Source organism: Psammomys obesus, unplaced genomic scaffold, assembly GCF_907164565.1.
Source record: "Psammomys obesus unplaced genomic scaffold, mPsaObe1.curated_primary_1811, whole genome shotgun sequence".
Lineage (NCBI taxonomy): Eukaryota > Metazoa > Chordata > Mammalia > Rodentia > Muridae > Psammomys > Psammomys obesus.
The window spans coordinates 22,084,713-22,098,710 of record NW_026592510.1 but is presented as its reverse complement, the minus strand read 5'-3'; positions in this window follow the sequence as shown (position 1 = coordinate 22,098,710).

Genomic DNA, 13,998 nt, shown 5'->3' with positions numbered 1-13,998 from the left:
TTTTTTTTTTTTTTTTTTTTTTCGCTTCACGGCAGCGAAAAAAAAGGCACCTTTTAGCTTCTTTTACCACATTTCATTTCCTTTTCTTCCTTCCTGTTTTTTTTTTTCCCCTTAGCCCCAAATTGGAGTGGTGGTGGTGGAGGGGGGGGAGATTATAAAAATAAAAGAGCGAAAAACGCTTGCGGCTTTTTAAAATTCTCTTTCAAACTCCGCGAACACCACCTCAAAAAATAATACGCGAGTGTGCAAGAGGGGGGAAAAGGAGGCAGCCAACAGCCGAACGCCCGCTCCGAACGGCTCTAACAACGCGCTCTGTGTAGGTGACTTCTTTGACCAAATTTAGCAGCAGCTAATCATTAACATTCTGATACATATTCACGACCGTCCGCGGAGGGGCCCCGGAGCATCCCGGGAGATGTAGTCCTCGCGTGGCCGCCGTGGCCGCGGATACGGCCGGATTGACTACAGTCTCCGGCTAGCCCCGCGCGCTCTCCGCGGCGCTCTCCAGGCGCCCCGCCCTCCCGCGGCGCGAGGGCGCCGCGTCAACCAATCGGAGATGGCTGAACATTAATCGCCGTTCTGTGTTACTGCCCATCATTTCACCGCTGACAAATGGCAAGCCAGGAGGGCGGGGCCGGACGGGCTGGACCCACGTGGGGACAGGGCGTGACGACGGGCTCCGACCAATAAGCGCAAAGAATTGGTGCTGACGGGGGCGGGGCGCAGCGGCCCGCCCGGGGCGGAGCCTCGCGCTGGCCGCCGTTCCCTAGCGCGAGCGTTCGAACCGCGGAAACATTTGTTCAGCTGTCAATCAAAGTAACGTGGGGTGGCGAGCCGCGGCGGCTGCTGTCGCTGCTGCCCTGGCTGCGTCTTTAGGAGCAGCTTTCAGCGGCGATGGCGGCGGCGGCGAGCCTGCAGGCCGGTCCGAAGACGCCCTCCCAGGCTCGTCTCCCGCTCAGCGGCGGAGCCCGGTCCAGGCGGCCGCGCAGGGGTGCGCACTAATTAGGGCCCGGTGTCTCCGTAAAGAGACAAGCTCGGCCTTGTGCAACGCGCCGAAACCCCTGTTGAGACAAGAGAGGGAGGATCGCGCCGATCCCACTCCGTGCGGTTCACATCCATTTTACGCGCTGCTGGAGCCGGCATAATTTTCCGCGTGAGAGCGGACGCGGTCGGCCCGGTTTAGAGCCGCAGCCGGGAGGCGTGCGCTGGGCCGGTCCCGGGCCCTCGCGGCCGGCCGACTCCACGGTGGTTCCCTTTCTTTAGAGGCACAAGTCAAGTTAGTCCCGGGTTGAAAGAGTGCCTGAGCGTGGACGCTCGGCCCCTGAGTCCGGGATAGCCTGGGCAGGAGAGGTGGAGGGTCGGGACCCGTGAGCTGCAGCCCGCAGCAGTTTTGAGGCTTAGAGGGTGTTCGGGAGCTTGCAAGCTGCGCTAAGGAACCTCTGACCTCTGGGCAATCGGAAGAATTCAGGAAAAAGTCAAGCAGGATTACAGCCAAGGTCGCTGCGTTTGGGATATTCATTTCTGAGTCCCACTCTAACTCGACGTGCCGGCTAAGACGGTGCTGTTGGTTCAACAGAAGTGGGAAAACCGTGTTTCCTAATGATGATGCTCTCCTCGGCAGAGGAATCAATAGCTTAATGCCCAACTCAAAGCGTTCTGTGCGCTGGCCACTGAGGACACCCTGGCGAAGGCTGCAGTGCTCTTGTTAAAAACCCAGAACTGAAGCTCATAGAATGCTTCCGTTCTGCAAATAATTTTCTTCATTTCCAAAAGAAGATGAAGGACTTGCCTCTGTCCCATACCCAACTATTAAAAAATGTGGCCAAAGGTATTCATTCACATAAAGACAGGATTTTGAACATGTGTGGGGTTTAAAAAAAAAAAAAGAAAGAAAGAAAAGCTCAACAATGGTCGCAGATTAGGATTACATTTTTAAATATCAGTTAGGGAAAATACGTTTCTATTTTGCCTGATTTTTTTAAACCTGGCTTCTTAGAAATTTTGAAAACGCTCATATATTTATTTAGTATGGGGAGGGTGAGAGTGTGTGTTTACAAGCCCTGGGGATCAAGCTCACATGTGACAAGCGCATTTACCTGTTGAGCTATCTTGCTGGCCCTATGTTATTTTCTGAATCTCACACATGTCCATTGTACAGCAGTGTTCTGAAACGTTCTCAGAGGGCTTGAGTGATACGGTGTCTGCACCAGGACACTGAGTCTCAACAAGAACAACTACGGTTTTCCTGAGGTTGCTTATTTGCTTTCCCTGGAACTTTTTAGTGGCTAATTATCACAGTGTCTCTGTGGGAAGTTCCGTGTTCCTTCTCTGTTTCAGTTAAGATGGTAGTAAGTTCCATGGGAACTGGGACTTGGTTAGTCAAGGGCTAACTAACTATCCAAGATGCCCTGGATGGTGCCTGGCCTGTAGCTGGTGCTCAGTAAATGCTTGTTGATGGCTTTGGAAAATCCAAGCCCTGTGCTCTCAGTATAGAAAGCTGCTGTATCATTAGGATCCAATTTATTGAAATTCTGTGCAGTCATTTCCCCCTGACAGGAAACGAGAAGTTTAATGCAAGAGCCCGAAAGGCTGTCGAAAGGGTCAGGATGGAAAGAAACTTTGCAAGATGGTAGGAAACACCATCTTACAGTAGAGACCTTTCTCTCAACCTCTCCCAACACTTTATGTCAGCAGAGAAGTGGCTGGAGAAAACGGGGTGTTTCTTGTTTGTTGTTTGTTTGTTTTACTAAGTACACTTTTAAAATGCAGCCTGCGTGTACCTGTCACATTCTGGCGTTGTGGCAGATCTACAGAATTTGTAATATGTTTCTGAAAAACTTGAAATGGGGCGACACATCTCTCAGGCCTGCGCCTAGCACATTGAGTGCTGTCCCTGTGCATCTTGTCTTCTACTCTGCCCTACCTGTGCTGCTTTTATTCTTTTCCCAAACTGTTGAGCCCATCTGGGGAATGATTTAGGGGCTTACTCTGTTCTACCACAGAGCCGGGGACTCCAGACGATTCATGTGAGATGGCTTTGGGGGCACCGGTGGTGTGTAAAAGCCAGGCCTGGCAGGGCCCAATCTCAAAGTGACAGGTACCAGGCCGAGCACACTTTTTACTAAGGTCAGAGGTTATAAATCATTTCTTATCCTACCGCAGGCAGATTGAGCACAGTAAGTGCCGGAATAAGGGCATTTAGCAACAACATGGCAACTACTAATTTATCAGCCCTTGTTCTAAATTTTACCTTCTTTGTCTGCTCAGTAAAAGAGAATCCGGGCCCTTTAAATATTTTCCAGCTGAGAGAAAAGGTTCATCAATAGAGAGCCCTGGAGAGACTCCAAGACAAAGAAGTTTGCCTCCTCGTCCAGTGTGTGTGCAGGGTCATTCCCCAAAGGACAAGGAGCAGGAGGCAGCGGCAGCCAGCAGCTTCCTTCAATCCACAGTTAGGTGGCTTTGGATCAAGTGTCCAAACACATACCTCCCTCAACAGTGTCTCCTGACACTGCAGAAGATGCATTTTCAGCAGATTCTGGTGTGTGGCCTTCTGGCGAGTCAGAGAAAGTAGGTTTCCAGCTGGAATCACCTGCTCATCAGTCGGTCACAACAGCACTCTCCAGCAAGGTCCAGTTCTAAGCCCTGTGTCTTCAGGGTTTTGCAGGAGCAATTCCTTTTTGGTGGGGGTGGAAGGGTAGCAGGTGTTCTATCTCAGTACTAAGGGCAGTTGCTTCTCTTTATTACCTGTTTTGTAATAAAGAGGCAGGTAGGGCCTTACCACACACAGACACGCACACACACACACACACACACACACACACCGCACCACATGCACTAGCTACAGTAAAAAGAATTCCGAACACATTGCCAAAAATTAATTCGAAATCAAATACAAAATGAATCAAAGGTATTTCTGGCCCAGTGTTCCAGTGCAGAGCTGTACCTTGATTGTGAACCCAAGAGCACAGCGTGCCTTGCTATACAGCACTACTGAAAGCCTCCTGAAACACCGTGGCGCCAAGCTTACGCTGCTGGAAGTTATGAATTTCAGTGTTTTTAAGTGTACGTACAAAGTTTTCCGCCCTTATGGAAAAATAATTTAATTATAGAAAACAGACTTTTAATATTTTCCTACCACTATTCTTCTGCATGTAAGTATCAAATTAGTATGTCTTTGGATAGGGTTGTGTTAGAATGTTTGATTTTTAAAATTGCTGTTTGAATTGCTGACTTGAGCTTCATAAAAAAATCATTCAATGAATTTTGGCTTGAGATTAGGACAGAATCTCCAACAATTTCCGAAGTGGCCCTAAACATACTTCTGTCATTTTATTCTATGTGTTTATGCAAAGTGGTGCTCTCTGAACTGATGATTCGAATCACAATATCTGTCGACTCTGAAGAAAAAAAAAATGTTGAAGTGTCCTGAAGCAGCATCAGATATTCAGCTGGGATTTAATTCTTTGTGTAAAGATAAATAAGCATTTCCATTTCATTAGCATGCAAATGTCCTTTCATCTTTAATGATTAGATTATATATACATCAATGAGTTACTTCAAAATAAATTTCCTTTTGATTTATCATCAGTAAATGTTTAATTTGTATACCTACTTAATGGACCCTTTGACCCAAGGTAACCCAAAATTTCCCTAGCAAAAAAAGGATTAGCAAGTAGAAAAAGTCTGAGAGACATTGATGGAGAGTCTTATACCTGTTACCAACCATTTTTCTCCGATTCCTTCCTGTTTTTGAACTTTACTCGTTCAATTTACTTTATGTTTCTCTTCTGATTGGAGCCAGGCTGAGGGTAAACAACAAAATGTTTCTTCTGTGTTGGCTCTTACATTTCTCTGTTGGAGGCTGATGTGGGAGAGGGGAGCAAAGGCTATGAAGAGAGATAAAGTGGGACGCACAGAATCCCAATGCCTGGGGAGATGGGACCACATCAGATGGGAAGGCTTCCCAGATGAAATGATGCTCTAGTGCAGACCTGAATGTCAGGTGCAAGCTGGCTGCTAAACTATCTGTGAAGTGAACCAGATGAATGTGAGAGCTTCAATTTTAGAAAATTTTGGTGAAGGTGAGAGAGGACACACACACACACACACACACAACAGACAAGTATGGGGCAGGTGCAGTAGCTTAAGATTAATTCATGAGGCCAAGTCAATAAAGACTGATCTATTGTTTTTATCTGTGAGCAGTTGATTCTGGAGACACATACTAAACTCGCACACACGCACACACACACACACACACACACACACGGCTCTGCCATTGTCTCACTAATGACTGGCAAGCAAATTTTAGTTTGAGCAGGGGTTGTATGCAATGCGGAAATGTAAGGTCTGCTCTGACCTGAAACAGCGAGGGTCACGGAGACTATCTATGGTAAGATGAAGATAGCACAGTGGTCTTATTCAAAAGAACTTAGTACATCAGTGTGTCGGACTGCCAGACTTCTAGATTCTCTGGGGGAGGCAGAGCTTTGTCTTTGCCAGTTGCCTTTGTGTTGACTTATGGAGGCAAGAGCTACCTTTGGCTTGGGGTGCTTCTAAATTTGGTGGATAAAAGGCAAATGGACATTGGTTGCCCTTTTTACTGGGAGGGGAATAGTCTAGAAATAGGATGGACAAATTTACATAGGTGCTGAGGAGACTTCAGGGAGGAAAAAAAAAAAAAGCAGTCCTCCTCCCTTTTCCTCTTCTTTTTGACTTTTGGTTTTGGGTTTTTGAAACAAGGTCTCTCTGTGTAGTCTTGGATGTTTTGGAATCACTCTCTATAGCAAGCTGACCTTGAACTCAGAGAGAGATCCGCCTGCCTCTGCCTCCCCAGTGCTGGGATTACAGGCCTGTGCCACCACCCAGCACACTCTTCATTTTTCACTGAAGGGTTGTATTATTTGAACCTCTTAAGATCATTCTCAGTTTGTAGGTAACTAAGGCTCTTCTCCCTCCTTTTAGGGCTGGGGTTATGTCTGTGTGATGGGAAGGGCCATCTGGTGTTTACATTGAATAAGGGGTAGACCAGTGAACAGGTCCACAAGCAGCTCAAGAACCACAGTTCTCATGCTGAAGGTCAGTGGGAATGGGAACTTTGAGCCCAGTGGCACACATGAATGGACATACCTCCAGTCAGCAATAGTTCTGAAATCTGAAGGAGACCCTAGGATTCTCACCAACCTGGGCAGCTGATTAAAGAGAACTGTCTATTTACTACACACTATGCCAGCCGAGCAAGTCAAATACACTATTTGACCAAGCAAGAGAAATACACTATTCATAATGACTTGTTTTGAAGAAAAACTCATATCATCATAATTTTCTTTGAATCCAGAGGAACCTTGAATAAACTTTTCTGTTTTGACCAGTGACTTTAAGCAAACAGAGTATCATCAGTTTTACTTTAAGGGCTAAACCACTGAGACCCCAAACAGGTTACTTGCCCAAGATCGCACAACCTGAAAGCGTTTAAAAGGACGCCTAGAACTCCGGTCCCCCGCCTTGCATAAACACGAATTCCACGAGTGGATGTTCAATTCAAGTAGGCAATTTAAATACTATTCAGCTCACCTGCCTAAGCTTAAGCCTTTTTAAACATATGTTTTATTGCAAGAATGCGGGTGGATGGTGAATCCGGGGAGACTGTTGCTGGTGCCTTGGGGCAAAAGCAGAAACTGAGTATTCCCACAGCCACAGGAAGCACCGCCCTCCTCTCTGTCGCCCGCTTAAAGCTTATGAGGGCTTGATAAGTGAGATTGCAGGGAGATGAACGGTGCGGCAGCAGCACTCCGGCTTTCAGGGAACAGCGGGGCTCACACCTGTTCAGCCGATCAAGGCGCCTTCACACAGGCTCGCGCCCTCCGTAACTATCACAACAACCTGCAGGGCACATTTCACAGGAGAAAAACCTGCATATTCGCTTTCCAAAATTGGAAGTTTGAGGATGGGATAGGTATAAGAAAGAACAACTAACCATCACATCATTCTGTACAAGAAAATGATCAGTGGATGTCCCCTATAGCTTTGCCTCTACCTGTAGCCCATTACTTTTATATAACTTATTTATTTTTATTTTACGTACATTGCATGTGTGAGGGTCTCAGATCTTGGAGACAGAGTCAGTGAGCTGCCATGTGGGTGCTGGGAATTGAACCGCGGCCCTTCGGAGTTTCAGTGCTCTTAACTGCTGAGCCATCTACCCAGCCCTGTTGGACTTCTAGTAAAGACTGTTTGCTAAACATTATTGGGTTACTGCCCATCTTTGTAAATTTCCCAAGGAATAAACGTCTGAAATGTGGATTTGGGGCCCGTAGCTTTAGAAACTTGCTGAAAGGTGATTGCTTCACAAAGTAACTGTTAATCCTGTGATTCACAAAAAAAAAAAAAAAAAAAACCAAACCAAAGAACACCCTAATGTCACCATATTAAGCTAAATTTAAAGCAAGCATTATTAAATAATGAATACTGACCAAGAGACGGACTTTGGTCAGGACCATTCGCAGGAACTTCCCAGCTGGAATGGACCTGAGCCACTTGTCGCAGGGACTTGTAAGGACAAACTTATAGGAATGCCACTTTCCCATGAGGCTTTGTTATTTCCCAAGAACTACAGTTCCCAGCATTCCAAGAAGTTACCTGGTCCGTGGGCAGGTGAAGATTAGAGGTTAGTTTTGGGGAATTACATAACCTTAAACTATAAGGGTCTGTACTCCATAATACCAGCACGAGCGAGCGGGTTCCTACCGATATCATTCAATATTATACTGCTTAGGACAATTCTGATAAATCACATGACTTCCTTTAACAGAAATCCCTGTAAAAGGGTATGAATAAGTATGAGTACAAATAGTTTATCTCATCCCATTGACTTACTGAGAAAAGGCTTTGACACCCTAGGAAATTCTCACTCATAGAGCTGCCTTCTTCCTTCACTGCTTGCTTTTACATAGAGCAAAATTTTAATGTTTCTATTCTAGCTTCTAAAACTTAATTTTTATTACATGTATATGAATGTACGTGTAACTTGACTAGAGATACCTACATAGGCCAGAGGAAAGTGGCCGATACCCTGGAGCTGAGGTGGCAAGCCGTTGTGAGTCACTCGGCACAGGAGCTAGGAACAGAACTTGGGGTCTCTGAGAGGGCCTATTCGATCCTAACAGTTCAGTCATCTTCCCGGGGTCTATTATGGGTACCTGTTAAACACAGTGTCTTAAAGAGAGTTGGCTATTGAATAGATCACAAGTGTCTACTGAGTCCCATCACTTAATACAACTGTAGTAAGCAAACAAGTTGGAAATAAAGACCAAGGTCTTAGAATTCACTTCTTCCCAGTTTAGTAAAACTACTTTTTTAATTCTGTACAATAATTTTATTGCCTTGTGCTCTATGGAGTGTTTCCTTATAAAACTGTTAAGGAGAGAAAATGGCAATTGTTGTAACTGCCTTACCAAAATGGTAACCACAGCTCTGAGGAGAGTGGCCCGCCTGGTTCATATGTATGTCTAAAAGCAAGGACATGTGCACTCCACAGTTTGGGCTGGGAATTTATCTGGGAAGTAGAGTGGTGAATTTGAAGCCCTCGGTTCAAGCCCTAGTGCTACAGAGCAATGAAACAGACCCCACAATAGGAGAGTCAGGCTTTAATGACCGAGGTATTTACATTTAAATGTATATGCCAAGGCATTGTTTGCATAACTCCCACACCAGCTAACTGAGTGTCCTCATCTTTCAGCCTTCTGGGTTTCTTGTCGTTATGACTGTGAGCAAGATATCTTAACATCAGTCCATGTATGATCAGAAGCCTGGTGTCCTCAGCATCTCCAGGGATCCTTGGAGGTTTCAGTTCCTTGGAATCCTTGGTCGTCTTCCTGTGCCTATAGCTCATCTGTGCATTCTCACATTAGTCTGCCATTTTGGAAAGTCTTTACTTTTCTGATGGACTCTGACACAGGCTGTACATGATGAATATTCTCCTCTAAAGATGCCAATGATGGAGAAAGTGACAAGTCATAAGGACAAGTAGGGATAGTGTAATATTTAATTACAATCCTGTGATTTTCTCTACTCCTTCACCTGCTCAGTAGCAGATGCCACAGCTACGCAATGGAACAACACTTCTACTCATCCTCCTCCAAGAAAATCCACTGACAGTGGGACTGGCTTATGGTTCCTGATACAATCGCTTCCATGCAGTGTACTTTATAGCTTAGGCTAGGTTTTTGAATCTGACCTTTTTGCAACATCTACACAAAAGAGATGAAGAAAACTTACTCATTTCCTTTTCTCAAATTGAAACTCAAAGCAAGGTACCTTTTGTAACTTTTCCAGTGAGAATTTAAAGGGAAGAATTAAGGCTTTGAAAAGGATAGGCATGATAAAAATAATCATACATTTTCCAAGAATGACGTTCATGAAGGACCTAAATACTATGTAGACTGTGCTATATAGACAGTTTTTCCTTTACAAGCTTAAGAAAGCTGTTATTTATGATTTATAGAAAGGAAACAGTTTATTTTTAACTCCTTGGAGGATCATGGGTTCTTTACATTTTCTAGAATACAACTAATCATTTGGAAAATTATTTATTATGATGGCAATTGTCATGTGTAAATATACATTAATAAGACATGTGTAAATATACTTTAATAAGACAGTGTAAAAGAATTGTCAGATATTTATCGCAAGTTCAATTCGGAGACTGTTTTTTATAACATTTACTGCTAGATAGCAATCTATCCTACAACAACTTCTTCCAAAAACACTGAGTGACTGAATCAGATTGTAAAGACTAGTCACATTCAGAGATCCATGCTAATCAATTGCTACACGTTAAATACCATACTTGTAAAATGAATGCCAACTATACTTCTCATCAGTTGGAGGGTGGAATGTTTACAATAATTTGATATAAACATCTGTATTTAAAACTGGTTTTGAACATTTGAGAAAACTAGATTTTTGTTGAATGATTTATGTTAATCATATGCATTTTCTAATTATTTATGCAATGCTCAGGAAAATTTATCACTGCTGTCTGAAGTAACTCTAATTAAAACATTATTATTTATAAAACTACTGCATTCACAACTGGAACTTTACTAATTATTAAAGCCAAAATCACCTTAAAGCCATCGCTTAAGGAAGGAGGGTAGCCAAAAGAGATACTAACTAGTCAATTCAATGGAAATTTAAATATTTAATAAAAAGGGAGATATGATTTTATTTTGACTTTGGAGTATAAAAAGAGAGTGTTGAAAGGATCTGACTTCTTGTGGGGATTCTGGCCTCACTGCGTTCTGCTATCCCCTGTTATGGTGTTTCTAACATTCACTGAGTCTGCAAGTCACTGTTACAGCAATGACTGAATGTGGAGAGGGTTGGTGTTTCAGGCCCATTTACAGAGTGGAGGAAAGCTTGGGTGAGTAAAGTCCTGAAGGAACGCGTGCTATTGACATAGACATAGCCACGTCAAGGATGCTAGAACCTCAGACCCACTGCAGAATGACAAAGTCTCTTGTCCCTGCTCCTCTGCCATGACCCTCAGAGGGAAATGGCAAACCTTCCGCTGGTCTGTGTGTAGTTGTTGATAGCATGTGTTGAAAACGTCCACCATGCATTCTCCCCAAATGGATATCTACAGCCTGAAGACTACTTCTCTGAGAGAGGCTGCTTTATCTCAATTAGCTAACCCTGTCCTCTTGATGGAGCTGTATGCCGTAAACCTCACCTCACCCTTTATCTGTATGTAATAACCCTGTCTCCTTGTCAGCTGTGCTCAATACCATGCACTCCTCCAACCCTCACCCCACTCACCCCCATTCGAGTTTATAATAAACATTCTGAGCTTCTGGGTCCTGCAGTTTCTCCATCAGCAAACCCAAGTCCACCAGACCCCAGCTTTCTGCAAAATGTCTTTTCTTCATTCTGTCTGTCTTTTCTTCATTCCCTCACTGCCCCAGTCAGGTCCAAGGATTTGGCAGCCAATAATATCACCTATTTGAGAGGGTGACACAGGAGGAATTGCAAATTCAAGGCTTATCTGGGGTACAAGTAAATTGAAACCCAACCTGGGTGACTTGGTGAGACCCTGCCTCAAAATTAAAAAGAAAGAAAAGCAAAAAGAGAACTAGGAATATAACTCAGTGGCAGAATGTTTACTTATAACATGTGGGACCCTAGGTTCAATTTCTAGCACAGAAATATAAAATTTAAAAAAAATGAAGGATTGAATGTAATACCTTAATTTCCCTCTCACTTTCATTTTTCAAGTAAACCTATGGGGTCTGGGACAGGTTTTCTAACTTGCATAACTTCATTCAAATTACTTGATAACTTGATTCAGATTACCGAATCAGATTCAACTCCAAGAGTACTTTCTGGAATATTATTTTGTTGTTTTCCAAACTACTATCTTCAGTGCCAGAAAGGAACAAGACATTTGTGTATATACTTTTTCACAGTGCAGTCCAGACTGGTCTAAAACTATGTACACCAGGCTGCCCTTGAACTCAGGGAGATTCACCTGTCTCTGCCTTCTGGACTGCTGGGACTAAAGGAATATGCCACTATGCCCGGTTTTGATTATGTGCAATTATGCATGATTTTGATTTTTCAAGGATCGTTTTGGAGCTGGGTGATGGCGCAGTGAATGAAGTGTTTGGCTGTGTAGCTGAGGGCCCACAAAGAAGAGCTGGGTGCAGCAAGCCCACCTGCAATTTCAGGGGTGGGTAGCCGAAGTCAGGTGGATCTCAGCACTCATTGGCCAGTTAGCCAAAAGTCAGTCTCTAGCTTCAGGAAGAAACTGTTATCATGGAGAATAGGGTGGAGTTCATTTCGACATTGACCTCCAGCCTCCATACATATGCATGCATGTAATATACCCAAATCCTATATTTACATGTGCACATAAGCCCACATACACACCACACCACACCCACTTCCACCCCCACACACAAATATTTTGGTTTATTTTACTTTAAAGGATTAAGTTGTGATTAGTAATGCTTTTTGTTTTACTTTTGGCCACAGGGTCTTGCTAGATATCCCAGGCTGCCCTTAATATTGCTATAGGTATCCCTTAAACTTAACCAACCTCTGGCCAAACACTAGAGTCTCAGACTCATACCACCACACCCAGCTTAATGCACTTTGTGTAATCATGCTGTGAGATCTTTTAGAATTACCATATGAGGACTGAATCAACAAATGGTTGCTAAATTTGTATTTCTTCCATTGAACAAGATTAAATTCTAATTCATTCAAATTGTTTTCATGTACTGATGAATAATCAAATGGCCCATTCTCTAAATCATCATTTTATGTTTTTAATTCTCAGTGGAGGAATAATCACTAAAATTAGTGTTTAAAATACAGAAAGAACTAGGGTACGTACCTAAGTAAGTATCCAGGGCTTCGAGTTTTCCTGATAGCCCTGGGAATTTAGAAATGTTATTATAAGTTTTGGACATGGTAATATGCAAACGGTACAGCCATAAAGCTGCAATTAAAGAACACCTTGGCACAAACTCTTGAATATGTCAAGCAGTTATTTTATGGATAACTTCCAGCCCACTGATGATCATTCTCAAATCTTCAGATCTTTCCTTAGTCAAAGAGGGGAAAAAATAAAAAAAACACTTAGTGCTTAAAAACATAATTTAGCTGGGCGTGGTAGCACATGACTTTTATCCCAGCACTCAGGAAGGCAGAGGCAGGCAGATTGCTGTGAGATTGAGGCCTGCCTGGTCTACAAAGTAAGTCTAGGACAGCCAAGGCTACATAGAGAAACCCTGTCTTGAAAAATAAAAAGACAAACAAAAATCATTTAATTAACAGGTCAACCTCAAACTCACAGAGATCCACTTGCCTCTAACTCCCTGAGTGCTAGGATTAAAGGCATGTGCCGCCATTGCCTGGCTGCTACATTTCTTATACTGTCCTAATAAACAGTCTTCTAATATGCTTGTTTTGGTAAAATAAAAGAAAGACAAGGGGAGCTAAAACAAGGTGGCGCCATATTGTTTGAAAAGAACCTTCAGACATTTTCGGTTGACTGCTTTTTTTTTTTCCTCAGCAAGATTCATTTGAGAGAGTAATCTAGAATTTTTAGAAGAATATACTATCTGTAAGTGTTTCTGCTAACCAGCATAGATTTATGAGACACAAACAGAAGCAGAGTCAAAATTTCATTTCATATCTGAGTGAAAGACAGATACGAGCTGAATTCAAGTGTTTATTTTCTGGAGCGCTGCTGAATTTGTCCTCTGGATAGTACCACAGAAGGCTTCGAGAAAACACGGGCGGGTCTAGCAAACAATCCTAGACTGTTTATAACAACTGAAGCTGTGCCTTTCATATCAGAGTCCCATCAGCAAAGGGAGGGGGGACAGCAGAGATAAGCCTGTTAGTGAAACAGTATCCTTTAACAGCAGCCAGGCACTTCCTGCAATCAAAACCATGTTAGCATGTGGCTTGTTCAAATAAAAATTACTGGAGTGGAGCCAAATAAGAAAAAAAAAAGTAATTGATAATGTGGTTTTTAGAAACCATCCATCCATCAAATGTGTCAGTCCTTCATAATACTTTATTTCCTTCTGAACAAAGATCTTTAAAATTCATTGTGTGTACTTAAAAACAAAGTGGCCTTGTGCTGGTTTATAAAGATTCTCTTTTAGTTTGGGTTTGTTTTGTTATTTGATTACATTCCCTCCTGTCCTGCATATTTTTTCCCAGATAGTTGCTAGAAATTTCTGCTGTTCTTAAACAAAGCATCTTTGTGCTACATCAGCTTGCATTTTCCTTGGATTATGTTTGGGAGGTGCCTTTTCCCTGAGTTCAGCGTGCAGTATCAGAGACACAGCCTCAGTAAGTAGACTGTAACCAACAGATTCCCTGGCCTTTTTTGCACTTTGCATCCTATTAACCTGCTGCTTGGCAATGCAGGAACTATTGAAAACAGAAGGGGGAAAATGGATGAGGAAAAGCTATATTGAA